At 45.1% G+C, this 22052-nt stretch overlaps 1 protein-coding gene and 1 long non-coding RNA gene across 2 annotated transcripts in view; both read left to right on the forward strand.

The window, feature by feature from the left end:
* Positions 1-22052, forward strand: part of PPM1L (protein phosphatase, Mg2+/Mn2+ dependent 1L) — a 219662-nt gene that overhangs the window by 86342 nt on the left and 111268 nt on the right. The gene's annotated exons all lie outside the window — the stretch shown is intronic.
* Positions 6009-7408, forward strand: LOC146062700 (uncharacterized). The gene is made up of 2 exons (XR_014471476.1): positions 6009-6127; positions 7231-7408. It is a non-coding gene; the product is annotated as an uncharacterized LOC146062700 (long non-coding RNA).

Consider the following 22052-nt stretch of genomic DNA (forward strand, 5'->3'; position numbering starts at 1 on the left):
GTACTCATGAAACCACACATTTTGGGTAAAGTAAACACATTTATTTATATTCATGTCACAGTCAATGCCAGTGTGATGCAATGACCATAAAATAATACATACAAACAATAAACAACATGGCAGGAATGCCGCAAAATAAATAATAATACAAAACAAATATAATTGCACACAGATGGACTCCAGCACCTCCTATGTGCCACTGCACATGCAGCCAGTGGGAAATGAGGAGGCTGCTGGCCCTTCTACAGCAGGGCAAGCTGCACCTGACCATTCAACAGCAGGGCACCCTACACCTGGCCCTTCTGCAGCAGGCCAACCTGCAGCTGGCTCATATGCACCATCAGCAGAATCATTTGGAACACAACCGGGGACTTCACAAGATAGTACCATGGCCATCACTTCAAGTACAGCTGACAGTAATGGCAGGCAAAAGAGGGCAACAGGGGAACCACAAAGGACATATGAAGCAAGGGCTCAGCTGGTTACCCTCAGCACGTGATTGGACACAAGAAGCTGACACACACAGCACAATGGAAGATTTGGGAACACATAACGGCGGAGATTAATGCAGCCACAAGTTCATTTCCGACCACGTTTGGCCTTGGTAGGCTCCTTGGCCTGTGCAGCAGCTCTTCGGGGACGGCCAGATGCTGGGGCAGGTGGAGCAGATGATGTGGAGGGGTTGGCTGGTCTACCCCTCCTGCCAGCAGGGAGTGTTGCCGCTGGTAATGCATCAGAAACGGATGCCATTAGGACCCTGTTGCTGGTAACCAGCTCCACCATAAGCTCATTATGGTGGAGGAGGAGATCATTTTGGCGGGTGGCTTGCTCGGCCAGCACCTGAGCACTTGCAGCCATGGCCTGCATGCTCGCAGCCATGGACTGCTGGGTGCTGACCAAGCTCGCCAGGATCTCCTCGGTCCTACGCACCCGTTCTGATGCCAAGTCTCCCTGCTGGTTGATGTCCCCAAGCACCTCCGCCAAGGCGGCCAACTCGGCTTGGCCCGATGCCTGCTGCTGCACAGGCCTACCTCTGGGGCCAGGTGGCACGGACTCCTCCACCTCCTGAACAGAGTCGTCACCAAGCGGTGGGGTGTCTGTGGGAAAAGATAAACACAATTAGTAGACATTCTACGATAATTACTTGCACAAGTTTATGGCATGACCAATATTTACCTTCCAGAAAAGACGCAAAAACTTCAGCTGGGGCCTCGCTATCCATCGTGCTCACCCCCCTGATCTCCTCAACTGATATACAGCTCTCGGCCATCACCTCCAGGGGGGTGAGCTCTAGCCCTGATGGCATGGGGCCGGCCCCAGATGTCTGGCTGTGGTCCCACCGCTTGGTCAGCTTCCTCTTCAGGTTGGTTTTGAAGTCCTGCCACCTGCAATGTAAGTTGACATATTAATACATGTCACTCCCAATGTTAGCTGTTGCAGCCATTGCTCTGTGCTACATATTACAACATGTGATTAATGTCCCATATATAATATTACATGCAACTAGGATATCAACCGTTACAATACACATTCACAATCACCCTACTCGAACTCTCAACGAAATAACATGGCAATAATGTATGTGTATCGTAACAACCTCACGGCCCATTTGCTAAATGCATCTAAGCATCAATTCAATCATTACTTGGCTATTACTGGCCACATGTATCACAAAACAACTTGCCTCTTCTTCACATGGTCCGTCTCACAAACTTGTGGCGCTACTTCATTAATCTCTGCCGTTATCTGTTCCCAAATCTTCCATCTGCGTGTGTGTGTCAGCTTCTCGGATGGACACTCTATCCAATCACGTGCTCGGGGAACCAGGATGGCCAGCTCCTGTGCTTCATATGCCTTATTTTTTTTGGGTGGTTCCGCTGTTGCACTGGCTCGCCCCTTGCCACGTCCCTGGCCACGCCCCCTGGCACCAGTCGCTGCACTTGAAGTGCTGGCCATGGTACTACCTTGTGAAGTCCCCTGTTGTGTTCCAAACAATTCTGCTGATGGTGGATATGAGCCAGCTGCAGGTTGGCCTGCTGCAGAAGGGCCAGGTGTAGGTTGCCCTGCTGTAGAATGGTCAGGTGCAGGTTCCCCTGCTGTAGAAGGGGCAGCAGCCTCCTCATTACCCACTGGCCGCATGTGCAGTGGCACATAGGTGGTGCTGGAGTCCATCTGGTCAAATAGTTGCTGCAGCACTGGGTCCACCTCTGGTTGGGATCCAGCCATGTTAGCAACAACATTGTCACCTTCTAATACACCTTTATATACTGTTTGTGTAATCTGTTTGGCGGACATCAGCGGCAGCTGCGTTCCGTGCGTGAGCGTACGTCGCTGTTTTTTCGCGCCGCATACGGTGGCGGAAATTCCATTGTGTAAAACCTGGCGAAAGTTCTACATGAAATACTGGTCACCAATGCTAACATTGCATAGAATCTTCTGATACACCTGTGACTATTGCACAATACACATGCTATTTGCTAGCATGACATGACATTTCATTCATGACTACTGTGGTATTGTTGCGTTTTAGTGCAAGCTAAAAGTAGCCCAATCCCTTAGAGAATCCAGCCCACAAGTCATGCAATACTCATCTCTACTGTTATAGACCACACATGTGAGAGCCCTATAAATAGTGACTTCCTGCTAGAATCATTTGTCTCCAGATCTGGACTTGTCAGGGTCTAAGGTAAGCTCTTCCATGCTCCTTGTAGATATGATATCCATTAACAATGTAAGTGTATGAATGTATGCACCATTGCCTCACTGACTACAGATTGTTGGGCCAGCAAAGTGGTGTATCATTATTGCAACATGTCACATGTTCACTATTTCACTCACAGGTCTTCAACCTGTGTGGGTTCATCTATTGCAGGACAACATGTCCCAGCAATAGATGAAATGTGTCATAGTACATGATGTCGCCAAAAAATGCTGACACCTTTATCTGTGTGTTTTGGACGGTGTGTATTGAGTTCATATTATTGTGTCATCATTAGAGAGTCAAATGGATCTGCGGGATTTCACGGGGCGGCCATCTATTGTACGTATTGAAGGCTACAAATCTATTTGTAGTGGGATATGGCCATTATGTGCATAGGTGCATCAGTATTTATGTTCATTTCTTTATAGGTTGCTGAAGCTATTATGCGCTACATGGAGAGGAGGCTAAGGGCACTTGCGGCTCTCCCCACTCGTCGCCCAAGGAGGCCAGGACGTGCTAGAATCTATCGCACACGGGTGACTCTGTTTGCTATGCCCGATGATGAGGTACTTACTAGGTACCGGTTACCACCACATGTAATTCTGGATCTGCTCACCTTAATTCAGAGCGATCTGGAACCTCTACACGGGATCACGACAGCAATTCCGCCTCACACACAGCTGCTGGCGGTGTTGCATTTCTGCGCCTCAGGATCATTCCAACAAGTAGTGGCAGTACTTGCTGGAATATCTCAGCCGGCCTTCTGCCGAATCCTGAGGCGTGTGACGTCGGCCATGTTCAGGCGCAAAGGGCACTTCATGGCCATGACATTTGCCACCGAGACCCTGCGCAGAAGCCAGCAGGCCTTCCATCAAATTGCTGGCTTCCCTAATGTGATAGGGGCTGTGGATGGCACCCATGTACCATTTGTGCCTCCATCTCGAAGTGAGAAGATATATAGGAACCGCAAATTGTTCCACTCACTGAACGTGATGGTGGTATGTGGCCCATCCATGGAGATTCTCGCCTTCAACTCGAAGTTTCCCGGAAGTGCCCATGACTCTCATGTCATCCGACAAACCGGGATATGGCATAGACTCCAAGAGCTGGAAGGCCGTGATGCGTGGGTTCTGGGTGACTCCGGTTACCCATGTACGCCCTGGCTACTTACGCCGTACAGCTACCCAGCACCGGGCCCACAGGAGGCATTCAATCGGGCGCATGTTGCCACCAGGCAAGTGGTGGAGCGCTCAATTGGCCTTTTAAAAGGTCGATTTAGAGTGCTCCACCGCACTGGTGGTGACTTACAATATGCGCCTGAAATGGTGTCGAGGATCGTGGGCCTGTGTATATTTTTCCACAACATTGCTGTGCGGCGTGAGATACCCTTTGATGAGTGGGAGGTACCATCTGAGCCGCAAGATCCGCCCATGCGCCCATCCCGCGCCCCTGAATGCCGGAGGGGATACCAGCTGCGGGACTCTGTGGCGCAAAGATACTTCAGGTACATGTTATCGAGTTGACAGAACACACCAATTATTGTAAAAATCACCCCTTCAAATAAGTACAGTGTGTTAGTTGTCAGTGTTACAACACGAAAATTAGCCAGCCTGCCCTCCTAATGGCAAAGAAATAGGAGATATTTATCATATGTGCTTAGTTTTGGGGGAAGTTAAATATTGGTGCTAATTATTATACCTTGTTAAAGGGATCTTATGTGTTTGTTATATCTTCATTATTGTAGTTGATACTATCCCTGATGACTGGTGAGTACATTGATTTATTCTGTAATGTGTTTTGGATTTTTTCATGTGTTGATGTCTGATTTGTTTGCAGATATATATATATATATATATATATCTATATATATGATATTAGAATTTATTCACATGTTTCAACATTTCAAGGAGCAGGCAGGCAGGCAGGCAGGCAGGGCTGTTGTATAATGCTGGTCTCAGGATACCTGCAAGTGTGTGTATGTGTCTTTTACACATAAATGTACGCATACACATAGATGCATAGAGTAAATAATGCTAAGTACAGCTATGCGTTGCTAAGCTATAGCACGCGTTGCTTGGCGGAGCGAGGCGTCATTGGATTTGCTAAGTGCATACACACTGTGTTTTATATATATCAGATTTGATCATTGCCATACATCAACACTACTGTTTGGAAGGCAAGCGAATTTGTCACCATTTGTGTTGGCGCAGAGACGCTGTTCATGTAAAGATGAACAATAAAGTTATTAACACAAATAACTGTGATCAACCAATGCCACCAGCTGATTGGTTGATAGATGCCATTGTCAACATGGCGGAGACACGAAGGGCAGAACCCTTCACACATGCGGAGCTGAGGGTTCTTGTCTCCGTCATGGAGACAAGGCTGGGCCGTGCAGGGCCCTTCATAACCAACAGGCATAAGCGGAGGGCCTATGCTGCGGCAGGGCGCCGAATTTACGCCCGCACTCGGGTGCGGAGGTCCCTCGGGCAGCTGGAGAGGCGGTGGTCGGACCTCCGCAGGCGCCAGCCCCAGCTGCTTCAGCAACTCAGGGGCGAAATTGCTGAATGTGAGTATTTTAGCTATGAAATTTCGCACTTACAACATAGCATATATAAACAATAAAATGTGTCTCATGATAAGTGGGTGTCCATGGGTTTAAAAGTCCATAGACTGTTATGTGTGCTTCTTCCTGGTTAACATGCAGTCATGTGGCTTTTATATGTAATGCCATAGCATTGAGGATTATGATGCATACAATGTGCCAGATCTAATATGTGTTACACATTGATAAATGCCTGGGTTGTAATGTGTGAACAAATTACTACCAATCACATACTAATTTAAATGTCACAATTTGGAATCCATTAACAGTAAGGAGCTACTTTCCTGCATCGTTTGCCATCATTATCACCCTTCCATGTATGTCTTGTTATGGATTAATACATGTGCCCCAATGACCCCACATTGACCATGATGTTTTTTTCTAACACACAGCACGAGCCCAAGCACAACAGGCCCGTGAAGAGGCGGAGGCTGCCCTGGCACAGGAGGAGGCCCAAGACCCGGAGGAGGAGGTGGCGGCAATGGTGGAGGAGGAGGAAGTGGAGGAGGAGGAGATGGTGGTGGAGGAGGAGGAGGTGCGTGAGGAGGTGGTGGAGGAGGATGTGGAAGCGGAGTTGGTTGCGGAGGAGGAGGTGTTGGTGGCGGAGGAGGAGGTGGAGGAGGAGGTGGTGGTGGTGGAGGAGGAGGAGGAGGAGGAGGAGGAGGAGGAGGAGGTGTTGGAGGAGGAGGAGGTGTTGGAGGAGGAGGTTGTTGGTGCAGAGGAGCTGGCGGAGGAGGGTTCGGAGGAGGCCACGGTTGCCCCGGAGGACTCGGATGATGAAGGGGAGGAGGCGTGCCAGGCCCCGGAAGATCAGCAGATCGGTATGTTAACATAATGCATGATTCATGAAGTAGTTGTACTGGTATTTGTTATGTAGCACTGGTGATAAAAAAAATTTTCCCCATACTATTCATATAGACCCCAAAGTGGGTAGCTACAGATACAGGTACGGGTTAGATGGGGTGTCCAAGGCATCCCTTTCATCCAGGACACCTCTGAATTACACCGGTTTGTGGGATGGCTTGGAGCTCCATTTTGACTGCCACATAACCGTTGTAGTTAAACAGGATCCTGGCGTAAAGGGATGAGTGGATCATTTGTGGATTAAATTCACCTGCTGCAAGCGTTGATTATGACCCATCAAATAGTGGAATCTATATTGTTGGTGAATGTTATTTATAAACTCTAGGATGTATGCTATAAATGGAGTATGTCCCGGCCTACCTTGGAATGGAGTCAGAAGTTGCCAGTGTCCCAGGAGCCTCCTCTACCTAAACACCCCCTGTAGTTCTGATTTTTATTTTTCCCTCACAGAATTGTAGGTTGCTTTAGACAGAATTATGATTTTGAGGATGTGTACTGTGCATTCCTGACATTTGCATTACTCCCATGCCACGAACCATCACTGAACTTAGACTGAGCAGATTGTGACAAGTTCTTATTGACGGAGGCCATGACCTGCTTGTCATTGGTTAGTCATGGGTGGGTTGTGACTGAGAAGAAACAATATGACTGTTATGTCTTCTGCAGAGTAAAGGGTATAGGCCAAAAAAGACAGTATGTAGTAAATAAGTTAGCATGTATGTATATATGTATGTGTCATATCTATTTATCTATGTGTGTCTCTATCTCTCTACATCATGGGTCCTCAAACTGCGGCCCTCCAGATGTTGTGAAACTACAAATCCCGGCATGCCTTGCCACAGTTTTAACACTTCCTTATAGCAAAACTGTGGCAAGGCATGCTGGGATTTGTAGTTTCACAACATCTGGAGGGCCGCAGTTTGAGGACCCATGCTCTACATAGATATATATATATATATATACACACATGTCACCAAGCATTTGTGCAATTTATGTCGCAGTATGTGAAATGTATGCAAGAATAACATGACTAATTTTTGCCCCTTTGACATGCCCACAGATGACACCACACCGGCAGATGAGGGGGTGCGTGGGGCCCTCCTGCGACTGGAGCACCATCTGTGGCTGGCTCAAGCAGACCTGCAGGACCTGAAAGATCTGCTTCTTTAAATTATAATTTTATATTTTTTTTTAGTTATGTTAATTGTGTGGTTGAATAAATTATTTATGCAAGTTCACAGTTGTTGGTTTTATTTGCACTTTAAATAGTATATGTGTAGATTGTTTATAATCTTTTACACAGGGTGTAATACAAACCATTGCACTTACATTGCTGTAAGGGTTAATGTGTGCAATGCATGTGTTAGGCATGCTTGTAAGGATATATTGGAATCTAATTGATTCCAATTCCAAATAAGCTGTTTTTTATGAGGATAGGTAATTGAATAAGTGGGTCATGTGATGTATTGCAGAAGATACTTCATAGTGGGTTGTTTGGCGTAAATACTCCGCTTACGTGCGGTAGCACCGCTTGGCTCCCGTTCGGATGCGGTATTCCCGAGCATACACTGTAATACTCTGTAATACCGTGCCGAATCGGAGTGTTTCTCCCGCACACGCATGCTTTGTATGTCGTCCGTAAACACGCCCTGTTCTTAAAGAGTGAGTCCGTCCGAATGCGGAGGACACGTGGGCGTTTCTACGGACGATGGCCGCACGCGGCAAAACACCGTGGCGTACGGACCGCACCGTAAGAATGCGGGAATATCCGCACCGATCAGAATAAGGGCCAAAGTGAGAGATTTTGGGAGAGTTTTCCTCTTTTTTTTTTAAAGCGGCAATCATTTAAACCAGGTTTATCTTGCACACCTAGAATGGGTGCCGCTTTAAAAAAAAGGGGGGGGGGGGGAAACTCTCCCAAAACCTCTCACTTTCTGATTCGCACTCCCTATTACATATGGTTCTGATCTGGTCTTCGGACTAAGGGCCTTATTCAGACCTGATAGCAAAGGTCTATGATCAGATAAATTCTGCCCAGAGTGAAACCCACCCTGTGCAAGGCTGATCAGCAGCAAATCCATACGCAGCTCACTCACCATCGAAGGATTTTCCCGGTCTGTGCAAGTTTGCGTAAAGTAACTCTGACCCTTCCACAAGTCTATGACACACCTTCACTGAAAACGCCTGAGCACGCCTGCTTTTTTTTTTGGACACTCTGCAGCTTCCTGTCAGTCAAGTTGTGAGTGGATTTAAAAAAGTTATATCTGATTTTTCTCGCCATTTGGCACATCCGCGCTATGCTGATTTGAACAACAGCGATCAGCTCTGAATAACCACCGAAACACATAATTACATTTTTTCTATTTTTTAGTCCTAAGCTACTGTCCTGCCAAGCCAGCTCTTTACTCCTGCAACTGTATTTAAGACCGAGGTCACAGGATGGATTAAACGGAGCAGTGAATTGCAGAGCAGATAAGATGGATCACGCCAAACTCAGATTTTAGTATATACAGTGCAATGTAACCTATTTCTTATTCCTTCTGTGTGAGAATATTACAGCAAACGTAGTGTATCATTCAGTGCATCCAATATGTGTCACAGATCCATTGAAGCAGTGAAAAATTATGATAGCTTCTGTACTCCAGCTTTTACTAGGACAGCGAACAATCTCGATTCAGCGACCCTTGAAAAAGTTCTGAGGTTGAAACCAGAGAGGATGCTGGATATAAGCCTTGCAAGGGATCAATATTTTTAAAAAGATTTTCTTGGACTGAAAATAAATATTTGTATTAGTATTATTCTTTCTTGTCCGATCAGGTTTTGAATCTAGTTTTGTTAGGAAAACACAAAAAGATAAAATGACTTGTCCAAGGTCAGAGGGACCCAAAGCACTTATAACCTGTGTGGCTAATTGTAGGATTTGAATGCACTTCCAGTGACATACACTGCGCTGGATCAAGCGTAATAATGGTTAAACAAATTTGGGTACTTGTTTCCTAGCACGGCCACACCGATTTGCATCGGGCTGGTCGTGTCGGAAAAATCGCGTCGATCGCATCGCATGCGACCAAATTGCATGCGACGCGTCCGACCCGATTTTTTATTTGAATCAAGTGTGAATAGGGTCCCTGGGACCCGATTTTACATTGGATTCAATGTAAAATATTCCCTAGACCCCCAATTTTACACCCTCAACGCCACCCCACGATTGCCGCGAAGCGTGGCGAGCGCAGCGAGCCCGCGAGGGGCGGCGGTGCACGTCCTCCGACCTTTTCATACCCCTACTATCCACGTCGGCGTGGAGTTGAGAATATAAAGTGTGGCGAGCCACCGAGCCCGAAGCAGGTATACGCGTCCCCTCGCCACGCTTCGGGCTCGGTGGCTCGCTGCGCTCGCCACACTTTATATTCTCAACTCCACGCCGACATGGATAGTAGGGGTATGAAAAGGTCGGAGGACGCGCACCGACGCCCCTCGCGGGCTCGCTGCGCTCGCCACGCTTCGGGTTCGCGTCAATCGTGGGGTGACGACAGGGCCATATACAATGTGAAATGGGTCATATTGGCCCATTTCACATTGTTTCCTATGTGAGATGGACTTAATCAAGTCCATCTCATCTTGTGCCATTATAATGGCACAAGACCGACGCGATGCTCCTGATGCGATGCTCCCGATTTCAATGTTAAAAAATATTTTAACATTGAAGCCTATGGCAAAATTGCGGGCATCGCGTCGGTCGCGTCGGGGGCAATGTTAATGGCCGCGACCGACGCGATGCCCGCGATTTTGCCATAGGCTTCACTTTAAGGTACACGATGCCCGCGATTGTGGCCGTGGTAGGAAACAAGTACCCAAATTTGTAAACAATTAGGGGAAACGGTCATCTGTCAGACCAGACTTAGGTCGACAGTCATTGGGTCGACCCCGGAAGGTCGACTGTCCCCAAGGTCGACAGGGTTAAAGGTCGACATGGCTCAATGTCGACATGACTTAAGGTCGACATGGCCCAAGGTCGACATGGTTTTTAGGTCGAGTCATTAGGTCGACATGAGTTTTTCACTGTTTTTTGAGCCGACATGTGCCGACAGGCGGTATTTCATGCCCTACCATCCACTAGGGCATGCTGGGAGAATAAAATAGTGTGCCGAGCGCAGCGAGGCACCATGCCCGAAGCATTGCGAGCGATGCGCGGGGCTGCGGTCCGACTCCAACTGTGTCCATGTCGACTGTGTCGACATTCGGGTAAAAAAAACAGTGAAAAACTCATGTCAACCTAATGACTGTCGACCTAAAACCATGTCGACCTTAAGTCATGTCGACCTTGAGCCATGTCGACCTTTAACCCTGTCGACCTTGGGGACAGTCGACCTTCCGGGGTCGACCTAATGACTGTCGACCTAAGTCTGTTCTGACAGATGTACCGCTTCCACAATTAGGCCCAAATAATTATAATAATGAAAGAGATATTTTACTGACAGAGAGTAGCAGCAAATGCAAGAATGTTACATACTATGGTCACATACACATACCCCTTTGACACTGCACTTGTTAAACGGTATATTGCCTTTTTTTTATACCGTTTTTTTATACCGTTTAAAAATACCGGTTCTTTAAACATTTTGGCAGTGTGAAAGCAGTATAAGTGTACCAGTTCCTTTTGTGCTGTTGTGTTGTATCTTTTGGGGGGATTGGGCTTATAACTATTTCTAACTTCATTTTGTAGGTAGGATTACCTGCTATGCCCAGATTCCAGCTCTTAATTGCCCAAATGCAATTTAAGTTATCCCTCTTGTATTACTTCTTAGCACGGCAAAGGCTGTCATACCAGTGCACCTCCCACCCGTTGCGGAGCGGTTTGCTCGGTTAGATGCTTGGATGAGTATATCCTCGGCTGACCAGTATACAGTGCAATATGTTTTCAGCTGCTTGATTTTATGGATTCTGCCACTGTGTCAATCATTGTATAATATGCTATTCTGCCTAAATAAAGATACAAGAAAAACGTGTAAGTTACATTTATTTAAGTTCACAAATAATGTGCACTGATGCTCTACAAGTGATATGGGTGTTTTCCTTTCATTGTTTCAGCCATCACGCCATTCGCATGCAGGCAGAATTGTGATGTTCTCAGCGTGTAGTGGGTATATCTCTGCCCATCCAGCCATGACTTTTTCTGGAGAAATTTCTTGGAAAAAGTTAAATATGCAAATTGAGTTTTTCCTCTAAGTAAACAGCTTCATATTACCCAATGCTGCATGAGGGCTGCTGTGTGCTATATAGTGCAACCAAAACCCAGGTTTTGTTATGTCTATACATGACATTTACAGTGTTAGTCAATTACTGCTAAATGCTGTGGTTTTACACTGCTATATATTGATAGTACTCAAGGTGACCTCCAACGCGCAGCCCTCAGAAGATGCTTCCACAACCAAGTAGTGGTTTGACCACGTGCATCGTGTAAAAGTGTAAATATTGTCTAACCCAGTGGTAGCCAACTCCAGTCCTCGAAAGCTACCAACAGTTCACATATTCCAGACAACCTAGCTGCTGCAAAGGTGCACTCATTACTCACTAACACATTTTAAAAGATCCACACGTGGAGCTAATTACTTTACTTGTGATTCTGTGAGGAGATCTGGAAAACATTAACTGTTGGTAGCTCTTGAGGACTGGAGTTGGCTACCCCTGGTCTAACCAAACTCCCACCTTTTTTTATTATGTTACTAATTGTCTGTTTTTACAGAACTACTCTGCTTAGCCTCATCTGTTGCTTACTTTAATCCCACAGACACATTGAGGCGGCCTTTATTACATTGCTCAGAGCATGTCAAAACGCAACACTGAGGAGCAAAGTGTGATATAAATAAGACCGTTAAGACCATATGATTGCCAGCTCTGAACTAGTGTAAGACTTATAGGCATTGGTGGTTCCTATCATCTTCATTTGTAAGAAGGGACCCAGCATGTAGACTAGTGATGATGATGGTCACCAGGTTGGAAGGGGGTAGGGAGCAACACTTCACAGCTATAGCTAAGCACAGAATAGAGCCAGTACCTCTTCCCTAAAGAGCCTTAAGTAAGTCAATGTAGCTGTCAGCCTGTATTGTGAGTGATGGATGACGGGTGCTGACTGCTGTGAGGGGAGCTGTTCTGCAGTAGAAATATTTTTTGGAAAATGGTTGCTGCACCATTGACCCAGAGACCTGCCTGACATTGAAATGGGGGCAGAAGTGATGTTTAAAGTAATATTATGAATAACAAAAACAATTGTAGTGGGTGTGGTATATGGTCCACTCCAGACAGTCAGGATCCCGACAGTCATCAGCCCGACGTCGGGATCCCGACTGGCCAGACTCAGACAGCAGGGCGAGCGCAACAATGCCCCTTGTGGGCTCTCTGCACTTGCCACGCTGCGGGCACGGTGGCTCGCTACGCTTGCCACCTACTCTATTCTCCCTCTATGGGGGTCGTGGACCCCCACGAGGGAGAATAGCCGGTGGTCGTCAGGACCCCGATTGTCAGGGTTTTGACTGTCGGGATCCTGATGTTGGGGTAATGACTGTCGGGAAACTGTCCGGCACCCATTGTAGTGAAGTTCACCACAGGGCATCTTTGTGGACATCTTTGTGGTTACTGCTTTTACTTCTGGTGCTAATATCCACCAACTAGTGAGCAACATAAAGCTGTCCATGAGGGAAGCGAGACATTTCCAAGTGTATACCTGCTACTTTCGGAGCTTGACCCAATGATTTCATGTTGGATATGGTAAATGCTAGCTTCAGGGGGAATAGGAAATACATCGAATGGTAGATCCGTCGGTATTATGGGAACCCTGTATGTGATCACACTTTCTCCCTTTTCCACTCCTGTTGAAGTGGTATTTTTGTTAGGGCTGCCGGCTCTTATGAATAGCGCTCTCAGAAAGTATCTCCGTGTTACTTCATGGCTGCAGTCTATCTATAATTAACAGCATTCAGTAGACATGGCATGTTTGTTATAGCAGATTCTTACACATGATGACTAAATTGAAATGTGCGTTATATTTCAAACAACTGAATGCCGCATGTGAATGTCTGGGGAACTAGCAGCACTACAGATCTCCCTATTATGTGGTCTGCATGGTGGGTTTCCAAGCCATGTATATGAGTTGGAGTTGGTAAATCTCCCTTTTATGTAATCTGCATGTCAGGTTTCAAGCCACAAATGTGCATTGGAGCTGGTATATCACCCTTTTACGTGGTCTACATGGTGGGTTCTGGGCTGCGTATGTTCATTGGAGTTGGTAAATCTCCCTTTTATGCAGTCGGTGTGGCCTGTTCCAAGCAACACATGTGTTGGTATTATACCCTGAGTATACATACGGTGTGCGCTATCTATTCCTTTATTTTTCCATCTGGTAACTATCTCTCCCAACAACCCCAGAGAAAAAGTCAGGTTTTACCCAAAATGGGCAATTTGCTGGATGAAATATCAGAGTTAAACCTGATCGATTTCCATACAGCTAGAGTAGAACTTTTCCCAATTTTGGGGAACCAGGTTATTTATCAGAGATTCAGTTGAGTTGAGTAAGATTCAAGTGCTACCCACTGAGGGCGGGATGTATTAAAATACATCGCCGCCCATCGCGGCCCCCCCGCTGCGATGCCGCCGCATATGTACTAACATATGCGGCTGGCATCGCAATGCGGTGACGGAGGCCCCCCGCGATACCTGGAATGTGGTGTGCGGGGGGTCTCCGTCACCTCTCTGCCCCCTTCTGCATCCCTCACGCCGGGGACAGCTATGCAAGCTGTCCCCGGCGCCTCTTCCTCCCCCCTGCAGCCGGAAGGACGTCCGGCTGCGTCACTAGGGGGAGGAAGGTGTTACCTTCCGGGTCCAGGAGGACCTGGACCAGGTAAGAGAGGGAGGGGGAGAGGGGGGTCGGCGGGTTTTTCGGCGGAGGCGTCGGGCGGCGAAAAGAAGCCCATAGGCTTCTATAGGGTATCGCCACCCAAAGGTGGCGATACCCTACACTGCGGTGACGGTGCGGTCGGGTAATAGTACATAGGAAAATGCGGTAAAACGGGGGTTTTACCGCATTTTCCCTTTAGTACATCTCGCCCCGAGTCTGAGTGTGTCCAGTCTAGAATTCTGTAAAGTATTGAGGCCTGGTAATAGGCTGAGATCCGGGGTAATTGTTGACCCCCTTGTGATTTACTCCTAGATAGGTGGCTGTGCTTGAATCTCTCCTTCAACCCTGACCAAGTGGCTGATTGCCTTACGTATGTCTATCAAGAAATGGTGGGGAAGTTTAAGGGGAATTGTCTGGAAGATATAGAACAATCTGGGCAATACATTCATTTTAATTATAATTATGCGGCCAAGCCATGAGAATCTCCGTGTGAGCCACTGTGCCATCTCCTGCTTTATCTTTTGCAGTAAGGGGTTATGATTGATGGTGGTCGTTCGTTGAAGAGAATTGGGAATTAGCACTCCTAGGTATTTGACATGTGATGGATGCCACTCAAATGGTAAGGTGTTTCTTGGGGCTGAAGTTTCCCTTACAGGGATGGAAATATTTAGATGTGTTTCATTTTTATATGTTAGTAGGTATCGTTTTAATTTATTGTCCCTTGCGGCAACACTGAAAGCTATAGTGCGATAATATAATACAGAACACAAAAATTTATATCTGTAGACGCCTTTCAATGAAAATATAAAATGAATAGCTGCAAAACATTCAGATCAGCCCAAACATGTAATTAGTGGTTTCTTTTTTGGTTCAGCTACATGTCAGCACGTGACACGGATGCCTTCTGGCTCATGCATAGAAAGGACAGTATGTAAATTCTATACCATATTATATACAGGGAACTTCATCCGTGCTTCCCTGGCTCTCATATAAGAGAAATAATGATTAATGTCACCCGGTTCTGTGTTCTGTTATATCATTCATGAAAAATATTCTGTAAAAGATTCTTCCCTCTCTGCTAACCCGGAGTTATATTGCCTTCTGCGAGTAATCTGGCAAAGAAGCACAGTGACGGTTTCCATATAGTTGTGAAGTGAAGAAGCAGCAGTAATGTGCAGGCATGTCTCAGTTTACCTATTAGTGTTGTGCTTAGGAATGAAGATGCGCTTATTTACAGTTCAAGTAGAGAGCTACGCAGGTGTTACTGCCGTCAGTCTCGTATAAGGGCCCTGGAGACAGCATCTCTTAGCTGTCTAATAATCAGCCTTACACCTCCAGTCATTCATCGCTGGGACTTGTGTGAGCGCTGATGACTGAGTTGACCTTCGCTCACTTTCTCTAATGTATTCTAATCCTGGTTATTGGATTGTGTTTAGAGGGTTCTCCTGGCTACATGGGAGCAGGTGGTTAAGGAAGGGGTACAGAAGAAGGAACCAAGTGCAAAATGTCTGTACATTATACAGCGGAGATGAGATGATGAGAACTTTAGCATTTCCAGGGATAAATAGCAGACATTGAAAGCTGACATTTATGCTGTTCCCCTTCTCTTTAGTTAAAATGAGTTTGATGTAATATCAGATCAAAATATTAAGTCATAAGAGACATCTGATTTAGACAGAACAGTCTCCAGCAAAGGAATAAGAAATAATGGGGGTTATTCAGACCTGATCGCTGTTATGTGAATTTGCAAGGTGAGTAATTATCGTACAGATTTCATGCAGACATGTGTGCAGATCGCAGTGTGCGTGCGCTAGGCCAAACAGTGACAAAAATCAGCAATTACTTGTTGCAATCCCCTCGCAACCTGACTGACAGGAAGCCGATGTTTGGGAGTGGTAACCGGACATTTTCTGTATTTTATTCTAAGGGGGCATGGCTGCATCTCCCCGAAGAGGGACCTGTTTACAATACCCACTGAAGTTTAATGTAGAATTGTGCTAGATTATTGGTGGCATCAGCGCCACCCACAGCAGCCTCCACCACCCTGCCACCCCTTGCAGCCTACTTCTACCTTGAAGTCCACTCCTTGCCTATAACCCTCCCTGCAGCACCTAAACCTCCTGCAGCACATCTCTCCAACACTACCCTACTAGCCCCCCTCCCCCCTCACAGAATAACTAAGCTCTCCCGCAGTTTAACTCTCCTCCTAATTTCCCGGCACCATATGTTTCTGGATTTAAAGAGTCACCAGAACATCAGGTGTCAGTAAATCGTTGGTGTAAATGTATGATCTTTTCAGTTACTTATTAAACATTTAATATTCTGTAACATTTATTTATAAATATATATATATGTATATATATATATATATATATATATATATATATATATATATATTTTGTTGTATTACTACTGTGATTATTAATAAATATTAGTACTTAGTACTTTTTATTTTTATTTTATAAAATAGCTTTAAATAGTACACTAGAGTACTGTGTGATATAGCATAGATCACTAGATTGATTGAAGATAATGACCCTGGTGTTGAAAGCGTTATCTTGTAATGGCACATTTCTCTGCTTAATGTCTCACTGCCTGCAGTACAATGGGGAAACAAAGCACTCCATCATCCAGGGACCAGTGGCTCCATTATTTGTTTTATCACCTGGTTGGTTTGGTGTGAGGTCACCCAAACATGAGAGCTTGGTGATGTGATGGAGAGGCTGTAAGAGTCTATCTAATTGAGTAAATATATCAATGTTTTAATAAAGATAAAAAAAAAACTGTGATGGAAGCTGAGTTTCTGGATGTGAAAGGCATTTACCTCAAAATAGAACTAAAACTGGCGTTTGGGGCTCAATTACATAAGCAGCTGCCGTGCTGGCTTTATCACAGGAATATTTCAACTTTTCCAGCTCTGTTTTTGTTATCTTTCAAAGGTCTGGAGTTCAGTATGAAGTGAGTCCAAGTTCTGGAATAGATTTGAATTTATAAAGTGAGGCTGATCTAAAAAAGATGTAGGGAGATTATTTTCTTTTTTGATGGACTACAATGCTCAGCATTTTTAGGTAGTCAACTAGAATGGCTGGATACATTTATCATACAATGGGCAAGAGTTAGTAAAGCAAAAAAAGCAAGTCAAATTGTGTGTGAAACAAACCATGCTGCCATGAAAGGAGAGCAAATACATTATATTGTTTCTCTAGAGCAGGCATGTCCAAACTATGGCCCTCCAGCTGTTGTGAAACAACAGGTCCCATCATGCCTTGCCACAGTTTTGCTATTAGGGAATGCTAAAACTATGGCAAGGCATGATGGGACTTGTAGTTTCACAACAGCTGGAGGGCCATAGTTTGGACATGCCTGCTCCAGAGGGTAAATACTGTCTGCATTTGCATGTAGACCACAGATGTTAAGGTGCATACACACTGTATAATTTTTTTTGACCAATTTCGTTCATTTTGGCCCTTCTGAACGATATTGGTCAAAATATCTTTCAGTGTGTATGCGACGAACAACGAATGAGGATGCGCATACCCGCCGGTTGTTCATCAAAGTTGTTCATCAACTGTGCATGCAGCACAATTTGGATATCTTTAAAAAAAAGCCTATGGACTGTAGCTAGATCTTTCGTCTTTCGGCCAGGACACTGGGTTCAAGGGAAATTGGTCATCAATGTCTTCCAATGAAATCGGGCAAAGAAATTGTACAGTGTGTATGCACCTTTAGACAGCTTTATTTCCACACTGCAGTTTAGATTTCAGTTTGAACACATCCCACCCACCTTTAAATCTCTGCACATGTATGTAACATACCTGCTTTTGCCCCTTTTGCTTTGCTAACAATAGCTAATATCATCTAATGCAGTGCAGAGGGAGGCATATTTTATGATATCCCGCTATGCTGGTAAAGTGTGATTGTTCTTACTCTACTTCAAAGCTTTAGCCTAATGCACAGATGGTGGACATGGTGCACAGTCATGCCTCATTAACAATGGCTTTGATTGGTGGATGGTGGTCTGCCCTGAGCAGGGAGTGTAGAATTGAGAACATACCTACATTGAAGAATCCCTACTTGAGAAAGTAGAGATAATCAAACTGAAAATACTCCTATAAAAGGACCAAGAAGCCTAGAACATTAGTTAACTAGTCATATGTTTAAATGACAATATAATTGGATTCTGATCATGTTTATTGGCATTGGGTTTTGTTTTGCTGGTGGTGTAGGGTCCTATGCCTGATTACATAGATTTCTAGTTTATATAATATTAGACTGCTTTCTCTGGCATCTGTTTCCAGATTCTGTTATTATTGCATAGGGAAGCTCTTCACATATACAAGGTTCCAGGTAGAGCTCACAACTGGGATTCTGTTTTGGTGACCAAGGCAAAGCTTCCATACACAAAGCGTGCGACTGCAGTATTCACACCTTGGGCCTGATTCAGACCTGACTGCTGGCCTACGAATCTTCATGGCACAGCAATCAGGTAAATGCTGCCCCACCAAAGTGTCTCCACGCAGCTTTGTACAGCTGCAAATGTGTGCGGCCACTGTGTATGTCTATACTTACTTGGCATTGCAATGACTTTGGGGAGATTAAGGCAGATAACCCTCCCCGTGGCCGTTCGCACTCCCAGAATGGGTGCCCCCCACAGACATCAGCCACCTGTCAATCCACTTGCGAACATGCAGCGATGACAAGCCATCGCTGGCTTTGGTCATTCTATAATTGTCAGGGCAGTGAATACGTCCTCCTTGTGAATAGGTCTGATTCAAGCCCCTTGTACATTGAGAATTGAGGCAGGAATTCAGCCTCAAAGATATCCATACAATGCTCTGATTGCCACATTGCACCATTAATGCGTCTCTCCCAATCACAGCGGGCTCCGCATACACACTGCTTCCATAGAACAGAGGAGGCTGCGCAGTATACGGGCACACCCTTCTCCATTAGCACTGTATCTGTATAAATGGAATGAATAAGACTGGGACAGGCAATGGTGACAGCATACTGCACAGGTATTGCTGCTTTCTCTCTGCTCTCCATTGAACTTTATATGCTGGAAATGTTTCATATACTGTACTTGCATTAAGCAGTACTATGGCTGTGCTTTGTATTGAGTCTTTTTACATCGTATTGAACATAAAGCACTTAACAGTGGCTCATGCTCTCAAAATCTGAAGTACTTATTTTTTGCAGAATTGCTTGACATTGGCATCTGGGTCGGGAGCTGCTTGATCAGCTTAGTAACAGAACAAGCCCTAGACTGGCAGATCTTGTTGACTCTGTTCTTAAGATGATACAGATGATTTTTATTTACCAGTATAAGATATATGCATCACAGCATCTATTGGTTGACAAAGACATTACATGATACAGCCAAGAAATCTATATTCCTCCAGCATTAGCGTTCTCAGATAAGACAAACATTCTCTTTAGACTGTCCTGAGAGACGGCCCTGGGCATGGTTTGCCAGATGGGACAGGTCAGTGGATTGCAGGTGGGTGAGGCTCTGGATAAGAAATGCTGTAACAGTAGAGTGAAACATAACACTGAAATGGGGCCCACACACGTAGCGACTCCTGGGCATGTTCTAAACGATCTCAATAGATCGCTTAGAAAATGGCCTTACATCGCTCTGTGCGTAGGGGCATAATGGGGCAGATGTATTAAGCCTTAAAAAGAGATAATTGCAAGGGTGATAAGGAGAGATAAGTGTCCAGCCAATCAGCTCCTTACTGACTTTTTTCAAACACAGCCAGTAACATAACAGTTAGCAGGTGATTGGCTGGACGTTTATCTCTCCTTATCACCCTTGCATTTATCTCTTGTTAAAGCTTAATACATCTGCCCCAGTGATAGCAATGTGCAGCCCAGCGCGTCGTTATCACCCCAACAACTAATATCTGGCATGCTGGATAAATCTAGGTAATCGCCTGGGTCAGGACCAGTTTTCACAGTGGAGAACACTGGCTCTGACAGATCGCTATGCAGTGCTGTTTGCTGAGCGAAGCTGAGTGATCTGGTATTGCTCAGAGCTGCGCTCTTGCAGCACATCTCCCCATGTGTAGGCCCCATAAGTCCTTCAGCCCATGACCTGTTGTGGTTCAGTTAACCTTATTATTTTGCTGATGGCTTCATCAGTATAGTTAAGCATTAAATTAATGTTCCATTATTCTGTGCACCTATTTTCAAGATCTTTTTTTGTTAACACTGTAATTTCTTTGCAAGGAAATAATAGACTTAGAAATATTTACAAGATGATTTTATGATTCGGAATAGCTCAGAAGATTCCAATGAGCCAATTCAGTAAATATGAGGATTTGTGGAATTTTAGTCACTTAAACGTTTTAGGCTAAAGCCATCGTTGTTACATTTTATTGGTCAGGTTGGAAATGAGTGGTGCTTGGGGCTGCAAATCTCCCTGGTCATTGATTCCAATTGAGAAATTGAGCAGTTATTGATGGGGTCATGGTGACTTCATCATCAAACTCCTACATCCCTGTGAAGTAGGTGGGATCTGTGCAGGTGGTTTCCTACCCACTAAAATATTGGAGTCTACTGGAGATTAGTCAAATATGCTGCCTAATAGTTACCAAGAAACCTTCTCTGGGTGATGGGGCAATGATTTTTTGGGGTCCTTCTGTTATCAATAATCGGCTCGGCACATACTATCCCTGGTTTGGCCTCTAAATTTTTTAAGTGAAAGGCAGTGGTGGCTCCAGGGATTGGGCTGTAGCACAGTTCAAAATTCATAGGGGAGAAACACCAACTGCCAGTGAGTCAATCCAGAATGGCAGTTGGTGGTAGTTGTGGCCCCCCATATTTAAATTTTAAACTGCGCTGCTGATCACCGGGTCAAAGTTTATAAAAAATGCCACCTCTGTGGTCCAACAGGAACTAGATACCCAGTGCTTTGGTTGGCTTGTCTTTAGAAGGGAGCAATTTGTCTGGTACTTGTGTACAATCACGGCTCCCACTATGGGCATCGTACAGGGAAAAATTGCATTGCATTGCATCGCATGCGATCGCATGAGATCGCATACGATCTGATGCGATGCAATGTCATTTTTCACAGAAATTATGGACATGAGTTGAGATCATGTAAAATGCACCCCAAATGTCATTTTTCACACTGTACCACCCCCACTATCAACGCCAACCCGAAGCGTGGCGAGCGCAGTGAGCCCGCGTTTTGGCATGCGATGGCATGCGATGGGAGCCGTGGAAGTACACAAGTACCATTTGTCTTTTTCTCCAGTTCTTTTAAAAGGTCCACTCTGCACATCGGTGCACTAGAATTCAAACTGCTCCCGATGCTTGTGGAGTACTGGGCAAGTGTGTTTGTGACTCCTTTTACCTACAGTGATGTAAAAAGAAAAGGTATTGCCCAGATTTCTTGTTGGGCGAATGCTTCTTTAGCCTCGGTTACATGTGACTTCAGATTTACACTTCAGATTAGAAACAATGCTGCTGTCATTTTGATAGGGGGGTGCATGATGATGTCACAGGATACCCGGTGATGTCAGTGATTGATGTAATCATGTTTGAACTGTTCTCTGTGGTGTTATCAATCACACCATCAATTTTTTTCATTTATTGTGACTAAAATTATTTGCTTTTAAGGAGAGTTTGTTTTTTCAGTTGATCCAAATCTATTCAACATTTATTAGTGTATCAAATGTTCCTCCTCTCAGCTCTCGTTTGCTAACAGTCTTACACTCTGCTTAATCCGCTTTTCAGTAGTGTGGATGGATAATGGATGGATCTAATAAAACAAAGATTATCATTTGACTGACAGGTGACAAAATCGACTGGTCTCCAAAGATAAAGCTAGAGGGCAGCAGAGATTTCCACCATGCAGCATCACTAAATACGTTTTACCATGTTAATAGTCAAAAACCTTTCTACAGTATATAAATATATATATATATTAGGGAAGTTTCATTATTCTTTACCTGGTGGCAGTTTCTAATATTGTATTGCTGTAG

This window comes from Crinia signifera, chromosome 3, assembly GCF_055691185.1.
Source record: "Crinia signifera chromosome 3, ASM5569118v1, whole genome shotgun sequence".
Lineage (NCBI taxonomy): Eukaryota > Metazoa > Chordata > Amphibia > Anura > Myobatrachidae > Crinia > Crinia signifera.